General features: G+C 49.4%; 1 protein-coding gene across 1 annotated transcript in view; it reads left to right on the plus strand.

Moving 5' to 3' along the window:
• The first annotated feature begins 11,096 nt into the window (after positions 1-11,096).
• CLMN (calmin (calponin-like, transmembrane)) overlaps positions 11,097-14,672 on the plus strand; it is a 54,512-nt gene continuing 50,936 nt past the window's right edge. The window contains exons 1-2 of the mRNA XM_010851403.1: positions 11,097-11,101; positions 12,420-12,424. The gene's annotated coding sequence lies outside the window, so the exon portion shown is untranslated. The remainder of the gene's footprint in view (positions 11,102-12,419; positions 12,425-14,672) is intronic.

Here is a 14,672-nt window from a genome sequence, read left to right on the forward strand (position 1 = left end):
GTTCTTACGCAGTCATTTGCAGACATGTCAGAGTGATGGAAGATTTGAGTATCTAACTCACAAGTTCCAGCAGAGACGGAACAAAGTGATGACTGTCTTCTTGTTTCAAGTCTCTTACTGTCCACAAGTGTTCTTTCAAGGTCTTGTTAGTGCCATGCTTTTAGCAATTTTCTGCTTTTTCTTGATAATCTCGCTATTTAAAATGGCCCCTGCACACAGCACTGAAGTTCAGGAAGGCTGTGATGTGCCCTACAGAAAAAGTACATACATTAGATAAGCTTTGTTCAGGCTTGAGTCACAGTGCTAATTGGCCCAGAGTTCGATGTTGATGAGTCAATGATGTATATTAACTATAGGGTGTTCAGACAGAAACATACATAAAACAAGGTATCTGTTGATCAGTTGACAAAAAATGTGTCCATGAGTAGGAACCCAAACTCATGTTTCCCATAGGAGGAGTAATTCAACTTTTGCTAATTCAGTGTTTGTGGTGACTTCCTAGAATGGAACTACTGTGAATAATGAGAATCAACTATATTGCCTTTGATCAATAGGAACAAGCCTAATCACATCATCACTCAAGATCTAATGCAGTCACCTCTTCCAGGAAGCCTCCCATGGTCTCTCCAGCCTCCACAGATCCTTTTCTGACCCCATCTTGCCCAAATGTATTACATTTACCGTGGATTTGACATGCGACATTGACTGCAAGATATTAGTCATTTTCCCCACATTTATCTTACTGAGTGACAATGGCATGAACTCCTTAAAAGCTGGCACTGTGTCTGTTATAACTCTTTGGACTCTACTCATAGTACTGTGTATTTGATTCTTTTTGCAAATATTTGATTGATTAGTTTGATTTGCATGTTGGATTTTTATGGAGAAATAAATGCAAGGTTGACTGAAGGAAGGAAGAAGTGATGTGCACACTGAATGCCAGGCACCCATGGGAGGCAGAGATGATGAGAGAGTCACAGGACACAGGCCTGGGTGCTGCAGTCGTGGGAAGCGAAGAGGAGGCTCCCCCCATTCTAGGGTGGGCAGGGCAGGCCAGGAGAATTTGACGAGTGGGTGGAGGAGGGCAGGAAGGGTGTTCCAGGCAGTGCAAAACCCATATGTGCAAAGGCCCAGAGGCAGGTGAGCAGGCATGTTAGGGGGCAGTGAGAGGAGAGAGAGAGAGGAGTGGAGGGGACAGGTGGGTGGGCCAGGCCCCCACGGCCTTGGGTCTGCATGCTGAGGAGTCCTGCATTAGGAAGGGCCACTGGGAGGTCAAGCACTCAGGGGGTTGTGGTTAAATGTGACGCTTTCATCTTCCATTCTCTCAGCAGCACACACACATAATTTGGAATGGGTGTCTGCCCCGTGCTGGTCACTGGATCAGAGGACAGAGGCCCTGTCCTCTGGGTCAGTGCCGGGGCCCTCAGGGAGCTCAGGCCCAGGAGGGCGAGATGCAGACACGTCAACTCCTTCTGCAGCCCCACCAGCGGGGCCTAAACCAGATCCTCAAGCAGGTCAAGATTGTGCCTTTCTGTCCGCTCCCAGCAGCTCCGTGGGAACCGCGGCCCTGCCCTCTCCTTCCTCCCAGATGATTCTTGAAACCCCAGAGGGTCTGGGCAGAGGTAGGCGTGGGGCAGGCTCCCAGGTCCTGCGAAGGACACGCTCTGGCAGCCCCCAGGCTGGCCCACACTGCCCTCCCTCCCTGCTCTGGTCAAGCCCGAGTGCGGGCAGCTGGGGGACGCCCATCATCCGAGCTCCCAGCCTGGGCCTGCGTCACAGCCACACAAGGTCGCCTCCCTCCATCCTGCCCCAGGAGGAGCTCTCCGGGTCCAGCTCCTTTCCCAGCCCCATGGGCCTCTGTCTGTGCTTCTGGGTCCAGCAGCGACCCCTGAACACACCTGCACACACACCCATCACAGACACACACACACACCAACAGAAACACACACATGCATACACACTCACAGACACACACACCACAGACACATACACATGCAGACACACTCACAGACACACACACCACAGACACACACATGCAGACACACTCACAAACACACCACAGAAACACACACATGCAGACACACTCACAGACACACACATCGCACACACACATGCAGACACACTCACAGACACACACCACAGACACACACGCATGCAGACACTCACACAGACACACACACCACACACACATGCAGACACACTCACAGACACACACACCACAGACACACACACACTCACAGACACACTCACAAACACACCACAGAAACACACACATGCATCCACACTCACAGACACACACACCACAGACACACACACATGCAGACACACTCACAGACACACACACCACAGACACACACATGCAGACACACTCAAAGACACACACCACACACACACACACACATGCAGACACAGACACAGACACACACACCACAGACACACACATGCATACACACTCAAAGACACACACCGCAGACACACACACATACGTACACACAGACACAGACACACACCACAGACAGACACACATACATACATACTCACAGACACACACATATATACACACTCACAGACACATATCACAGACACACATGCATACACAGACACAGACACACACATACATATACACTCACAGACACAGGCATATACCACAGACACACACACACATGCGTACACACTCACAGACACAGACACACACAATAGACATACACACATACATACACACTCACAGATATACTTCACAAACACACACACATGCATACACAGACTTGCACATCAGAGACACATACATGTATACACACTCACACAGACACACATACCACAGACACACACACATGCATACACACACACAGACACACACCATAGACACTCACACACATACATACACAGTCACAGACACACACACACATACATATACACTCACAGGCACACACACCACAGACACACACACATACACACTCGCAGACACAGACACACATCATAGACACACACATGCATACACACTCACACACACAAACACATACACTCACAGACACAAACACACACCACACAGACACCCTACATGTACTATTAATACATAAACCATACACGAAAATACATACATACTGCACACACCACCCAAACACATTACCACCCCACACACACATACTACACACACATCATATACAAACACACACACTGCACACAAACATCCACACACATCACATACCCTCACTACCTGTACACAGCCAACATGCCACACACACTGCATATACGCACACACAGGCACATCACATGCATTACACAACCAGACACACAAAACACCCAGACGGGGCACATCCTCTCCACGCGCGCCACACAGGTACTGCACACACAGCACACACCCTCACCTGCACACCACACACACGTTACCACTCCCCACACCATGTACCACACACCCCCTATACAAACACACATGCTCGACACAAACACCCACACGTATCACATACCCCACACACACCTGTACACACACACCCCACATGTAACACACACTGCATACTTGTACACACCGCACACCCCTTACACACATCATACGCCCATCCAAACACACGTGCCCCTACACCACGCCCACACACCATGCACAAATACATACATACTATACACACCACCCCCACACACCACATACACGCATAGTATACACACACACGCACACATGAGATGCTCTGTTACCTGGTGCTCGGGGCCAGGCCCCACATGCTCCCTGTCTGCCCAGACGTGTTTCCTCCCAGCACTGCTTTTTTCCTCGGGTCTACATTCCAGGTCCCTTGGCTGGAGGCTCCCATCAGCACTTGTCAAGATCAGCTGCACAGGCATGCCCCGTGCCAGGCTTGACATCACGCCTTCCCTCCACAGGAGACTCTTTGCGGGCATCCAGTGAACCATGCACGCTTCCTTCCCTCTTCTCTGGGCATGAGCCTATCCCCAGAATCTTCCTCATCCCACAGACATAGAGACCAGGCTGGCTTCCCCCTAGCCCTTTATCTTAGAGCCTTCTGTTCAGGAAAGATGGGAACGTGGCTCCTCCTGTCGGAACATGGTTGTCAAGGAAACACCAGGCTTCCTTGGAGTTCTAGCAAAGGAGGGAGGATCTTCTGCAGCTCTTGGGGCAGCGTGACTGTCAGAACAGGAGACACAGCTACAGCTGAAGGCACACCCGTGGCACGACTGCCATGTGCCGGCTTTATAATTCTTACCACGACATGCCCCACACACCAGGGCCACCGGTATTACTTCAGTCGTTGCACGGGTGGGCAGGATGGATCTCAGAGTGTCTGTTAGTTTGTTAGTGTTGCCTAACAGAGTACCACAGATTGGTGCTTTAACAGCAGAAACATATTTGCTCACCGCTCTGGAGACCAAGTCCAAGATCAGGGTTGGTTCCTCCTGAGATCCCTGAGGGCCGGATCTGTTCCTTGGGTGTGGACGGCCGTCTTCTCCCTGTGTCTTCACGTGGTCTTCCCCGTGTGTGTCTAAGGACCCCAGTCCTCTTGGGTTTGGACCCACCCTAATGACACTTACTTCTTGAAAGGAAACTTATGACCAACCTAGATAGCATATTAAAAAGCAGAGACATTACTTTGCCAACAAAGGTCTGTCTAGTCAAGGCTATGGTTTTTCCACTGATCATGTATGGATGTGAGAGTTGGACTGTGAAGAAAGCTGAGCGCTGAAGAATTGATGCTTTTGAACTGTGGTGCTGGAGAAGACTGTTGAGAGTCCCTTGGACTGCAAGGAGATCCAACCAGTCCATTCTGAAGGAGATCAGTCCTGGTGTTCTTTGGAAGGAAATGATGCTAAAGCTGAAACTCCAGTGCTTTGGCCACCTCATGCGAAGAGTTGACTCATTGGAAAACACTCTGATGCTGGAAGGGATTGGGGGCAGGAGGAGAAGGGGACGACAGAGGATGAGATGGCTGGATGGCATCACTGACGCGATGGACGTGAGTTTGAGTGAACTCCGGGAGTTGGTGATGGACAGGGAGGCCTGGCGTGCTGTGATTCATGGGGTCACAAAGAGTCGGACATGACTGAACGACTGAACTGAACTGACAGATTCTTTGGCCAACTCAAAAACTGTGACCAGAGAGGATCAGAACAAGGTGGCTCCACAGCCCTTATAGCCATGTGGCAGGGGCAGGGGGAGCGAGGGGGCAGTCTCCTAAAGACAGAGTTTGGAGGCACCATCGTTGAGAAAATTAAACAAGATGATGGTGAGGACTCAGCCGACTGCCTGACTCCAGAAATGTTAGCTCTTTTCTCCCTCACCCGCCCGTGAAGTAATGCTAGTGAATTGGAAGAGAGTAATTTGAATTAATGAGGTGTGTGCCAATATTTTAAACACTTAAGCACATAGTTACTCTATTAGCAAAACATTTTCAGTGGCTCCTGCTGGGTCTTTGTCAATGAATGGATGCCTTATTTACAGTTGGCATCCTTCACAACCAAGAGAATGACTTAGAATCTATTACTTGAGTAAGATAGAGAGGGCAAAGCGAATACAAGTGGTACCAAGTAGCTCCTCGTCTAGACACAGCTGGCAGCAGGTCCCGACAGTCGTTTCATCGGGTGAGCAAAGTATAAATCATCCGTTTTCCTCTTGCCTCTGCCTTGGTTTACTTCTCAGATTCTAATTGGCATCCTGCAACCCAGAATGAAAGAGCGCATGTTCTCATTCAAGGAAATCCACGGGAATAATGGCCTTGTTGTGTATTTAGTCCAAAGGAACCCCTTGGGTGGCATTCATGGCTCTCTCCCCCAGCCGCCCCCCCCCACTTTGTAAAATAATTTTATGTATTGTTTATTGGCTGCGCTGGGTCTTCTTTGCCGTGCAGGCTTTTCTCTAGTTGTGGCAGCGGGGGCTGTTCTCTCGTGGTGATGTGAGGGCTTCTCCTTGCTGCGACTTCTCTTGTTGCGGAGTGGGGGGCTCCGTAGTTGCTGTCCCGGGCTCTAGAGCACAAGCTCAGCAGTTGAGGTGCACAGGCTTAGTTGCTCCGCTGCCCGTGGAATCTTCTCGGACCAGGGATGGAACCCGAGCCTCCTGCACTGGCAGGCGAGTTCTCCACCACTGAGCCACCAGGGAAGCCCACCGTCCCCGTTTTTGCCCTGCTTCCCCCTGCCAAGGAGCTGGGGGCCGACGGGTCTCAGAACCTACCCTTTGTTATGAGTCAGGCTCCAGGCTTCTCTGTCCTCCTGCAGGGAAGGCCCCTCCTCCCCCTTCCCTTTCTGCTGACCTTGGACCTCAAAGTTCCTGCTTCGGCTCCACTCCTACCTGGGAAGTTTCTGAGTGGATGCTGCCTCCGGCGTGAGAGCCCTTCTCCTGGCATTGAGTTTTTCCTGTGCCTGTGTGCTCGGTGGGGTGCTGGCCAGGCCCCATCTGTTTTCCCTCCTGTCGACACAGACGCCCATTATGCGTCCAGCGCATTGTTCGGTTTTATTCTGAAATGAATACGTGAAGGAAAGTCTAGCCAGGAGCCACCTGCTCATTTCAGTGTCGTGAGTGACATTTAAATGAGATGCATGGGAAGAGAGGTGTTGGGTCCTCACTGGGTACATGCCACCACATTGCCACATGCCCGCCTGGGAGCACGGCAGGTGAAGTGTGCTCTAGGGCTTTCCGAGGGAGTCACCAAACTCATCAAGAAAATGTTTTCTAAGCATGAAGCCCGGCAGTACTCTGCTGAATCACAAAGATCCTGGTTGCCATTTCCTCAGGCAAGATGCACTGTGGCTGACTAGGAGAGAGCTCCTTCCCGCTAAGCACTCGTGAACCAGGCTGTGCTCTTTCGTCAGTCAGACTTGGTTTAATATGGTGTGGGAGCTCCATATTAAAGGAGCTTAATGGAAGGTCCATGTGAGGACCTTCCGGACTGGTGTGGAGGAGGGTGTCTGCGGGAAGGAAGGTCTCGGGGCCTCACTCCCCTGAAGTCCAGCCATGTAACCTCTGTACGTCCCTTGGTCCAGAGCCTGGGCTCTGGAGCCTGACCTCTGGGGCCCAGATTGCAGTTCTGCCCACTTGTCAGCTGTGTGACTGAAGGCAACTTACTTACCCTCTCTGTGCCTCAGTTTTCTCATTTGTAAAATGGGGAGAGTTGTAGTGTTTGCCTCAGGCTTCCCTGGTGGCTCAGCTGGTAAAGAATCTGCCTGCAAAGCAGGAGACCTGGGTTCGATCCCTGGGTTGGGAAGATCCCCTGGAGAAGGGAAAGGCTACCCACTCCAGTATTCTGGCCTAGAGAACTCCATGGACTTGTATAATCCACGGGGTCGCAAAGAGCTAGACCCGACTGAGCGACTTTCACTTACTTACTTGCCTCATGGGATTAAAAGACTTGAGCTTAAAATAAGTCATTTAGGTGAAGTGCAGAGAATAGTACAATCAGTTCTGCTATAACATATGTACTCCTGAACAACAGTGTCCTAATGCATAGCACAGGGGTTAGTATATTTCAATATCCTGAGATAAACCATAATGGAAAAGAATATAAAAAAACAATATATATATATATATATGTATAACTGAGTCACTTTGCTGTATGGCAGACAGTAACACGACATTGTAAATCAAATATACTTTAGTTTAAAAAAACACTAAAAGAATCGGCCATAATATACACTCATCCCCTCTGTTTTGGGCTTCTTCCCATTTAGATCACCACAGTGCATTAGGAAGAGTTCTCTGTGCTACACAATAGGTTCTCATTAGTTGTGTATTTTGATGTACAGTAGAAACTAACGCAACATTGTAAAGCGAATATACTGCAATCAAAATTAATTTTTTAAAAGATACACCAGAAAAACCACTAAAACACATAAGTACTCCTAAAAGTCTCCAACTAATAAGAAAATAGAAATGAGGGGAAATAGGACTAGAGGCATGTCTTGGAAAGTTTGGGCTGCTGGAGAAAAATGCCAGAGGCTGGGGGACTTATAAACAACAGGGATTCGTTTCTCACGGTTCTGGAGGCCGGAAGTCTGAGGTCAGGGTGCCAGCAGATTGGCATCTGGTGAGGCCTCTTCCTCCTGTTGCTCGGATGGCCGTCTTCTCGCCGTGTACTCACAGGGTCTCGCCCTGTGCATGCGCTCCCCTTGTCTCTGTGTGTCCAAACCTCCTGTTCTTAGGACACCAGTCAGATTGGATCAGGGTCCCCCCTTCTGGCCTCCTTTTAACTTAATCACCTCTTGAAGGACCCCGTCTCCAAATATGGTCACATGTGGAGTTATGGGGGGTTTAGGACTTGAATATATGAATTTTGTGGGGGGACCCAAGTCAGCCCATCGCAGGTTGTAGCGTTAGAGGTGATCGGCGTGGCTCATGATACACTTGGTGGCCCAAGGGAGCTGGTAGATGTTTGAAGTGTGCACACAAGAACGTGTGTGTGTGTGTGCTGTGTAGTTGTACGTGGCTCTATTTGGCTGCGATGAACTGGTTGTAGCTTTCTCTATACATTCAGCATTTCTCAAAGACAAAATTGTGCATCAGCAAATGCAGAATTCAGATTGTGCTCAGACTGTCCCCTAACATGTCTGCTGCACTGGGACTGAGCTGTGTTTCTAACAAGCCTTGTAGCAGAACCATCTGTCCTGCTGCATGGTATGTGCTATAGGCTGCTCCTCTTTAGGGGTGGCTGTGGCTCCTGGGTCTCAGTGCCAGGGCTGTCCAAGCATGGCATCCTCACAGCTGTTCCACAAGTGGGAAAGGACAGCTGTGACCATCATCCCCATTGTGTAGATGGAAAAACTAAGACCCAGAACTTGAGACCTGCCCAGTGGCAGTGCTGCCAGAAGCAGGAATCCACTCTCTCTGTCTCTGTCTCCTCAAATCTGCCCCTGTGACAGCGTCAGCCTGCAGCGGGGATGTTCCGTGTGCAGATCCCAGGCTCCTTCGTTGCCATCTGGGTCCTGTCCATCAGAGCCTGGGCCTGGGCAGCTGTGTTAACAGACTCGTGATCGTGACTTGACCAGGAAAGTCAGGTGACACTGTCCTACATCTCCCAGCAATCCACGATTGTAGTAGTGATTTTTAAAAAAAAGTGTAGAAACCGGCATTTTCCATGTGTGTGGGACCTCCTTCTGAAGGTGGGCCTGGCTCATCCCCACGCTGACCTCTGCCCCTGAGAGGTAGGGTGGCCCAGTGCAGAGGGCTCGGGCCATGGAGTTGAAGCCTGGATTCTTCTTGCTCCCACACTTGCGAGACCCTGGGCAACTCACAGCCTGGAAAGGTAGGTGCTGTGGGTCCCATTTTACAGATGTGGAAACTGAGGTGCCCATGAGAGTGTATCTGAAACGCCCTCCACTTTGTTGTTTCCAGTGTGGGTGGCTGGAGGTCCCAGAGGACATGAAACTCAGGAGGGGTGGCGTTGGGGAAGTTGCCTGGAGCGCACCCTTATTTCCGTCGCTAACTGCAAGTTGGAGGGGTTCTCAGACCACCCTCAGGTTTGATCATGTCTTAGAAAAACACACAGCTCACATGAAAGTGGTTCCACTCACATCCCCCTCCTGGCGCTGGTGTGCAGCAATACACACAGACGTCACCCACTAGGGGAGCTCATGGCAGCTTCAGTGCCCGGAGTTTTTATTGGGGCTTGGTTCATCGGCATGATCAATTGATTGATAGATTGATGGATGGCCCACGTGGTTGCACTCAGTCTCCAGGCCCACTGGTACTGTCTGACCCACAGCCCCCATCCCAGGTCACACTAGTGGTCTCTCTGGCGTGGTCAGCCCCAGCCTAAACAAAGACATTCCCGCTGAATGGCACAGGTCACCTCCCAGAAGCCGAGGGCAAAGGCCAGACCTGTCCTTGGCCAAAGCCAGATTTCTGTGCTTCTCAGAAGTGATGGCAGGAACTGGCTTTGACTGACCTGATGGATGTAGACGTGCTCACCGTGTCCAAGGGCTGGGCTGTCCCATCTGCCGTCACTGCCACCTGGCAAGTTCTAGTGAAAGTCGCTCAGTCGTGTCTGACTCTTTGGGACCCTGTGGACCGTAGCCCGCCAGGCTCCTCTGTCCATGGGATTCTCCAGGCAAGAATACTGGAGTGGGTTGCCGTTTCCTTCTCCAGGGGATCTTCCTGACTCAGAAATCGAACCCAGGTCTCCTGCACTGCAGGCGGATGCTTTACCATCTGAGCCACCAGGGAAGCTGCCTTTGTCAGGCTTTGGCTGACCTGATGGATGTAAAAGGGCTCACCCTGTCCCAGGGCTGGGCTGTACCGTCAGCATCGCTGCTATGTGTCAAGTTCTAAGTATTCTGTAAATACCTGCTCTCACTGCTTCCTCATGCCAACCCCACGGTGTTGGGGACTGCCCCCAGCTTTGCAGATGGGACCCGTGATGGGAGGGGCACCTTGCTCAGCAGTGCAGAGCTGGTACATGGTGGAACCAGAATGCCCTGGGCCCTGCATGTTCACTGCCTTCGTCTTAAAACTTTTTTTAAAAAAAAACATGAGGAAGTTGCTGCCCGACTTCATGTGGTCCGCTCAGCAGCCCTCCGGTGCTCCTTTAGTAATTTCCGGTCCCTTGGAGAAGGAAGGACCACCCTGAGTCCAGCAGTCTTGGGGCCAGACTCAGCCAGAGCTGAGAGGAAGGGGTGCGAAGCCATAAAGCGGCCGGGAGGGAAGTTATTTTTCAATCAAGTTGGACTTTGCCTGCTAATCCTTCCCCTCGGCAGGGGCCGAGGACAGAAACTCTTCTCTGCGTGAAGACCCCGTGGTCTGGCCCCAGTCCTTGGACCTGCATTTAGAACGTGGCCTGCCGCTTTTGAGAATAAGCAAAACAAAAGGAATGTCTCGGAAAACCACCAGGCCCCAAAGAGTTCCAACTGCTCCTTTTATGAAAGAAGCGATTGGAAGGACGGAGGAGGTGACCTCTCTCCAACAAAGAGCCAGCAATTTTCTCTGTGACACCCCTTGCTCTAGAAATCAGAGCGCATTAGCTTAAGACATTTAAAAGTCCTTTTTTTCCCCTTCCCGTGTGACCCTGAACACAGAATTCCCCCACCTCTCTGAGCCTCAGTTTCCTCATTTGTAAAATGGAGATATTAGCATTCACAATGCTCACACCTCACAGGTGGCCAGTGAAGAGTCCAGAACGTAATACTCTTAGCGTCCTGGTTCTCACAGTCGAGGGTAAGAGAGGATCTTTGTGATTTTATTGCCAGGGTGTCGAGTCCTTGTTCTGCAGTAAATGAGATCTATTATATAAAGTTGAAGGCATTCTGGATTGGACATGTAGGGAACAAATGTGTTGTAAAAAGTGCAAAGACCATTTGATTGGGAGATGAGTCTCTTTTACTGCACCTCTGATTTTATAGGGCTGGTCCATGAGGATACAGGGATTCACTTTACAGCCAGAGTGATTGGACCTCGTCCACAAAACTGACATCAAGGGCAGAGGTGCCAAGCTTTTTCCAAATGCAAGATGGCAGGTGGTGGTTTTATGATCGCCATCTAAGAATGAAGATGGACGTTGTCTTTGGCCCTTCAGTACTTCCCCCTCCCCCACCGGCCCCCCCACGCAGGACGGCTATGTGCAGACGCCAAATGCGTGTACCACGTGGGAAATAAGAAGTGCCTCAGGAAAGCTTGAGGTTAGAGGGGGTGATGGTTCCAGGTGGTCCCTGGAGCAGATTTCCTGTGTTTTTAAGAACCAGCCCTCTCCTAATGCCTTTTCCAGACCTCACAGTCTTTACCACCTTTTCTAATACCTCCCCAGCCCCTCCACCCACAGCCTGCTACTCCTCCAGCCCACCCGACATGCAAATGTTGGTTATCATCTCTGGGTTTTTTGTCCCACCCCTCAGTGTTGTTCAGAGGCCCCACGCAATATACAATATTCCTGAGCCATCTGTGTGGCTTAATCTGTCGTGGTCATGGTTCTCTGCACCCTGCAGTTGGAGACAGACTTCCTGGCTTCACAGGGTGACCTCCAGTAGGGTCAATCTGCAGGGTTTTAGAACCTGGACAACACGCCCCTAGCTCTTCACAGTTTGTACTTGTTTTTCATTTCTCACTTGGACTCAGCAGCCACTATTCAGCGAAGTTGGATGGCTCTTTGAACAAAACTTAGATGCTGAGGGAAACATAAAGGAGAGAGAAGACATCATGGGAATTCTGGTGCCTGTAACTTGCCCCTGAGTCATCCTGTCTTGAATCACGTGTCTCTGGCTTCATGAGAGAATGGACGTGAAAGAGTTTTGCAGGTTGTACAGTGCTATAGAAATGTGAGGACCCACAGGTGCTTATGCATAGATGTGCTTAGTACTGAAATATTTTTAGCAGCCAGAAAAAATTGGAACTAGCCTCACTCTCCAACCATCGGGATATAGTCGCATAAGTGTTGAAGAGTTTATGCTGGATTTATCATATCATACAAGAGGGTGTGTATTGTGTCAGTTAAGATTGCATTGAGCTGCAAGTAACAAAAAACCAACTTCGAGTGATTTCATAAACAGGATTTATTTATCTCATACAGAGAAGCCTGGAGATAAGCAGCTTGGAGCCATTTCTGGGGCCCAGTAGAGGCATCAAGGAACCAGCTGCTTCTATTCACTGCTCAGTCACTCTGAGCAGTGGCTATTATGTTTTTCAGCTTCACAGCTTCATGACTGGAAACCAGAGGACTAAAGGAAAAGTAAGCTCCAGCCCTCTCTGCTCCTTTTTACAGAGCACTCCTGGAAAGCCCACCTCCTAACTTTCTCTTCCACTTTATTGGCCAAGCTTTGTCACATAACTCTCCTGGGCTGCAAGGGACACTGGGAAATGATCATTTTTAAAGGAGGCAGATTGCTGGCTCAAGATTAAGATTCTGTTAGTTGAGAAGAAGGGAAGGATAAGTATTGGTGGTGGTGACTAGCCATGTCTGCTGCTTTCCACTCCTTTGGCTTCCTGCCATCCATGCATACCTGATTTCTATCTCAGGACTCATGTAAATATTCCTTATCAGAGCATTCCTAAGGAAAAGCCGGAAAGTTTCACCCTATCTGAAGTGAGTGGAAGTCGCTCAGTTGTGTCCAACTCTTTGCAACCCCATGGGCTATACAGTTCATGGAATTGTCCAGGCCAGAATACTGGAGTGGGTTCCCGTTCCCTTCTCTAAGGGATCTTCCCAACCCAGGGATCGAACCCAGGTCTCCCACATTGCAGACAGATTCTTTACTAACTGGGCCAAAATCCAGGGTCATGAAGAGCTGTGCCAGTTACCCATCAGGTTTGACTATGTCTGTCTGGATCCTTATACCTGTAAACTAAAAGACAAGCTCTTTGCCCTCTCTCCCAACACAGCCGATACGCAGTGATGGAGAAGGAGCAAACCTACTGGTAATAATAAAAATGACAGCTTCTACTACTGACATTCAGGAAAGGTTAGAAAAGACATTGGGCAAGCAAACTGCAAGTGCCCGGCCCACAGAGTACCACATTGTAAATATAACATGGTCAGCATTATTTTAAAACAAGCAAGCAAAATTGAAAAATACATAGAGGAAGAATAAAAGGAAATAAGCTCGCCTTGGAATAACTGAATCCATGGCGTTTTTTTTTCTTTCTATTGTACTTTCTAATTTTTTCTTTTATAAGTGTCTATTCATTTTACAAACAGAACCCTCTTTTGTTAGGTAGGACATTGGTAAACATTTCTCCCAATGATATTAGGGACAAAAGATGAAAAAAGATTGTGCTATCCCCAGAGTTGGGTGCATAGCAAATTTTTTAAAGTAAAGCTTAAAATGTCTATCCCGTGTATGCACATCATTTTAAAAATTAAATATACAGAACGACCTTGTAATAATATTCGTAGTCTCCCTCCCCAGTTCTCTCCACTTCCAGGCTTACTTCTCCAGGGAAACTCTTTGATAGGTTTTAGGCTTTGAAAATAGGATTCTTCTCTGGCAGAAGCTGTGGTCTAACGTGGGAAAACTGACAAAATATACGAACCGCTAATAGCACAGCCTCAGAAAGTAGGCGTCCCTGTGCAGAGGGAGCCGCCAAGGTGGCCTCCGGTGCAGCAGGAGTTAGTGACTGAAATTGGAAGGGCTTAGAATAGTTCTGCTAATGAGTTCTGTCCTGGTTTGCTGCGAAGTCTGGGAGTGGTGGTGCTGGCTGGTGTCCTGGTCAAGGTTGAGGTCAGAGGCAGTGTGCCCAGTGTGCTGGGTGGGACACAGGCTCTGGGGCCAGACCTGGGTGTGAAAACTGGCTCTGTTACTGACCAGTTTCATCCCTGCCTCAGTTAGTGCATCAACAAAGCCTTCAACTGTGTGGATCACAATAAACTGTGGAAAATTCTGAAGGAGATGGGAATACCAGACCACCTGACCTGCCTCTTGAGAAACCTGTATGCAAGTCCGGAAGCACCAGTTAGAACTGGGCATGGAACAACAAAAAAACAGACTGGTTCCAAATAGGAAAAGGAGTAAATCAAGGCTGTATATTGTCACCCTGCTTATTTAACTTCTATGCAGAGTACATCATGAGAAACGCTGGGTTGAAGGAAGCACAAGCTGGAATCAAGATTGCTGGGAGAAATATCAATAACCTCAGATATGCAGATGACACCACCCTCATGGCAGAAAGTGAAGAAGAACTAAAGAGCCTCTTGATGAAAGTGAAAGAGGAGAGTGAAAAAGTTGGCTTAAAGCTCAACATTCAGAAAACGAAGATCATGGCA

This window comes from Bison bison, unplaced genomic scaffold (genome assembly GCF_000754665.1).
Source record: "Bison bison bison isolate TAMUID 2011002044 unplaced genomic scaffold, Bison_UMD1.0 scf7180017864302, whole genome shotgun sequence".
Lineage (NCBI taxonomy): Eukaryota > Metazoa > Chordata > Mammalia > Artiodactyla > Bovidae > Bison > Bison bison.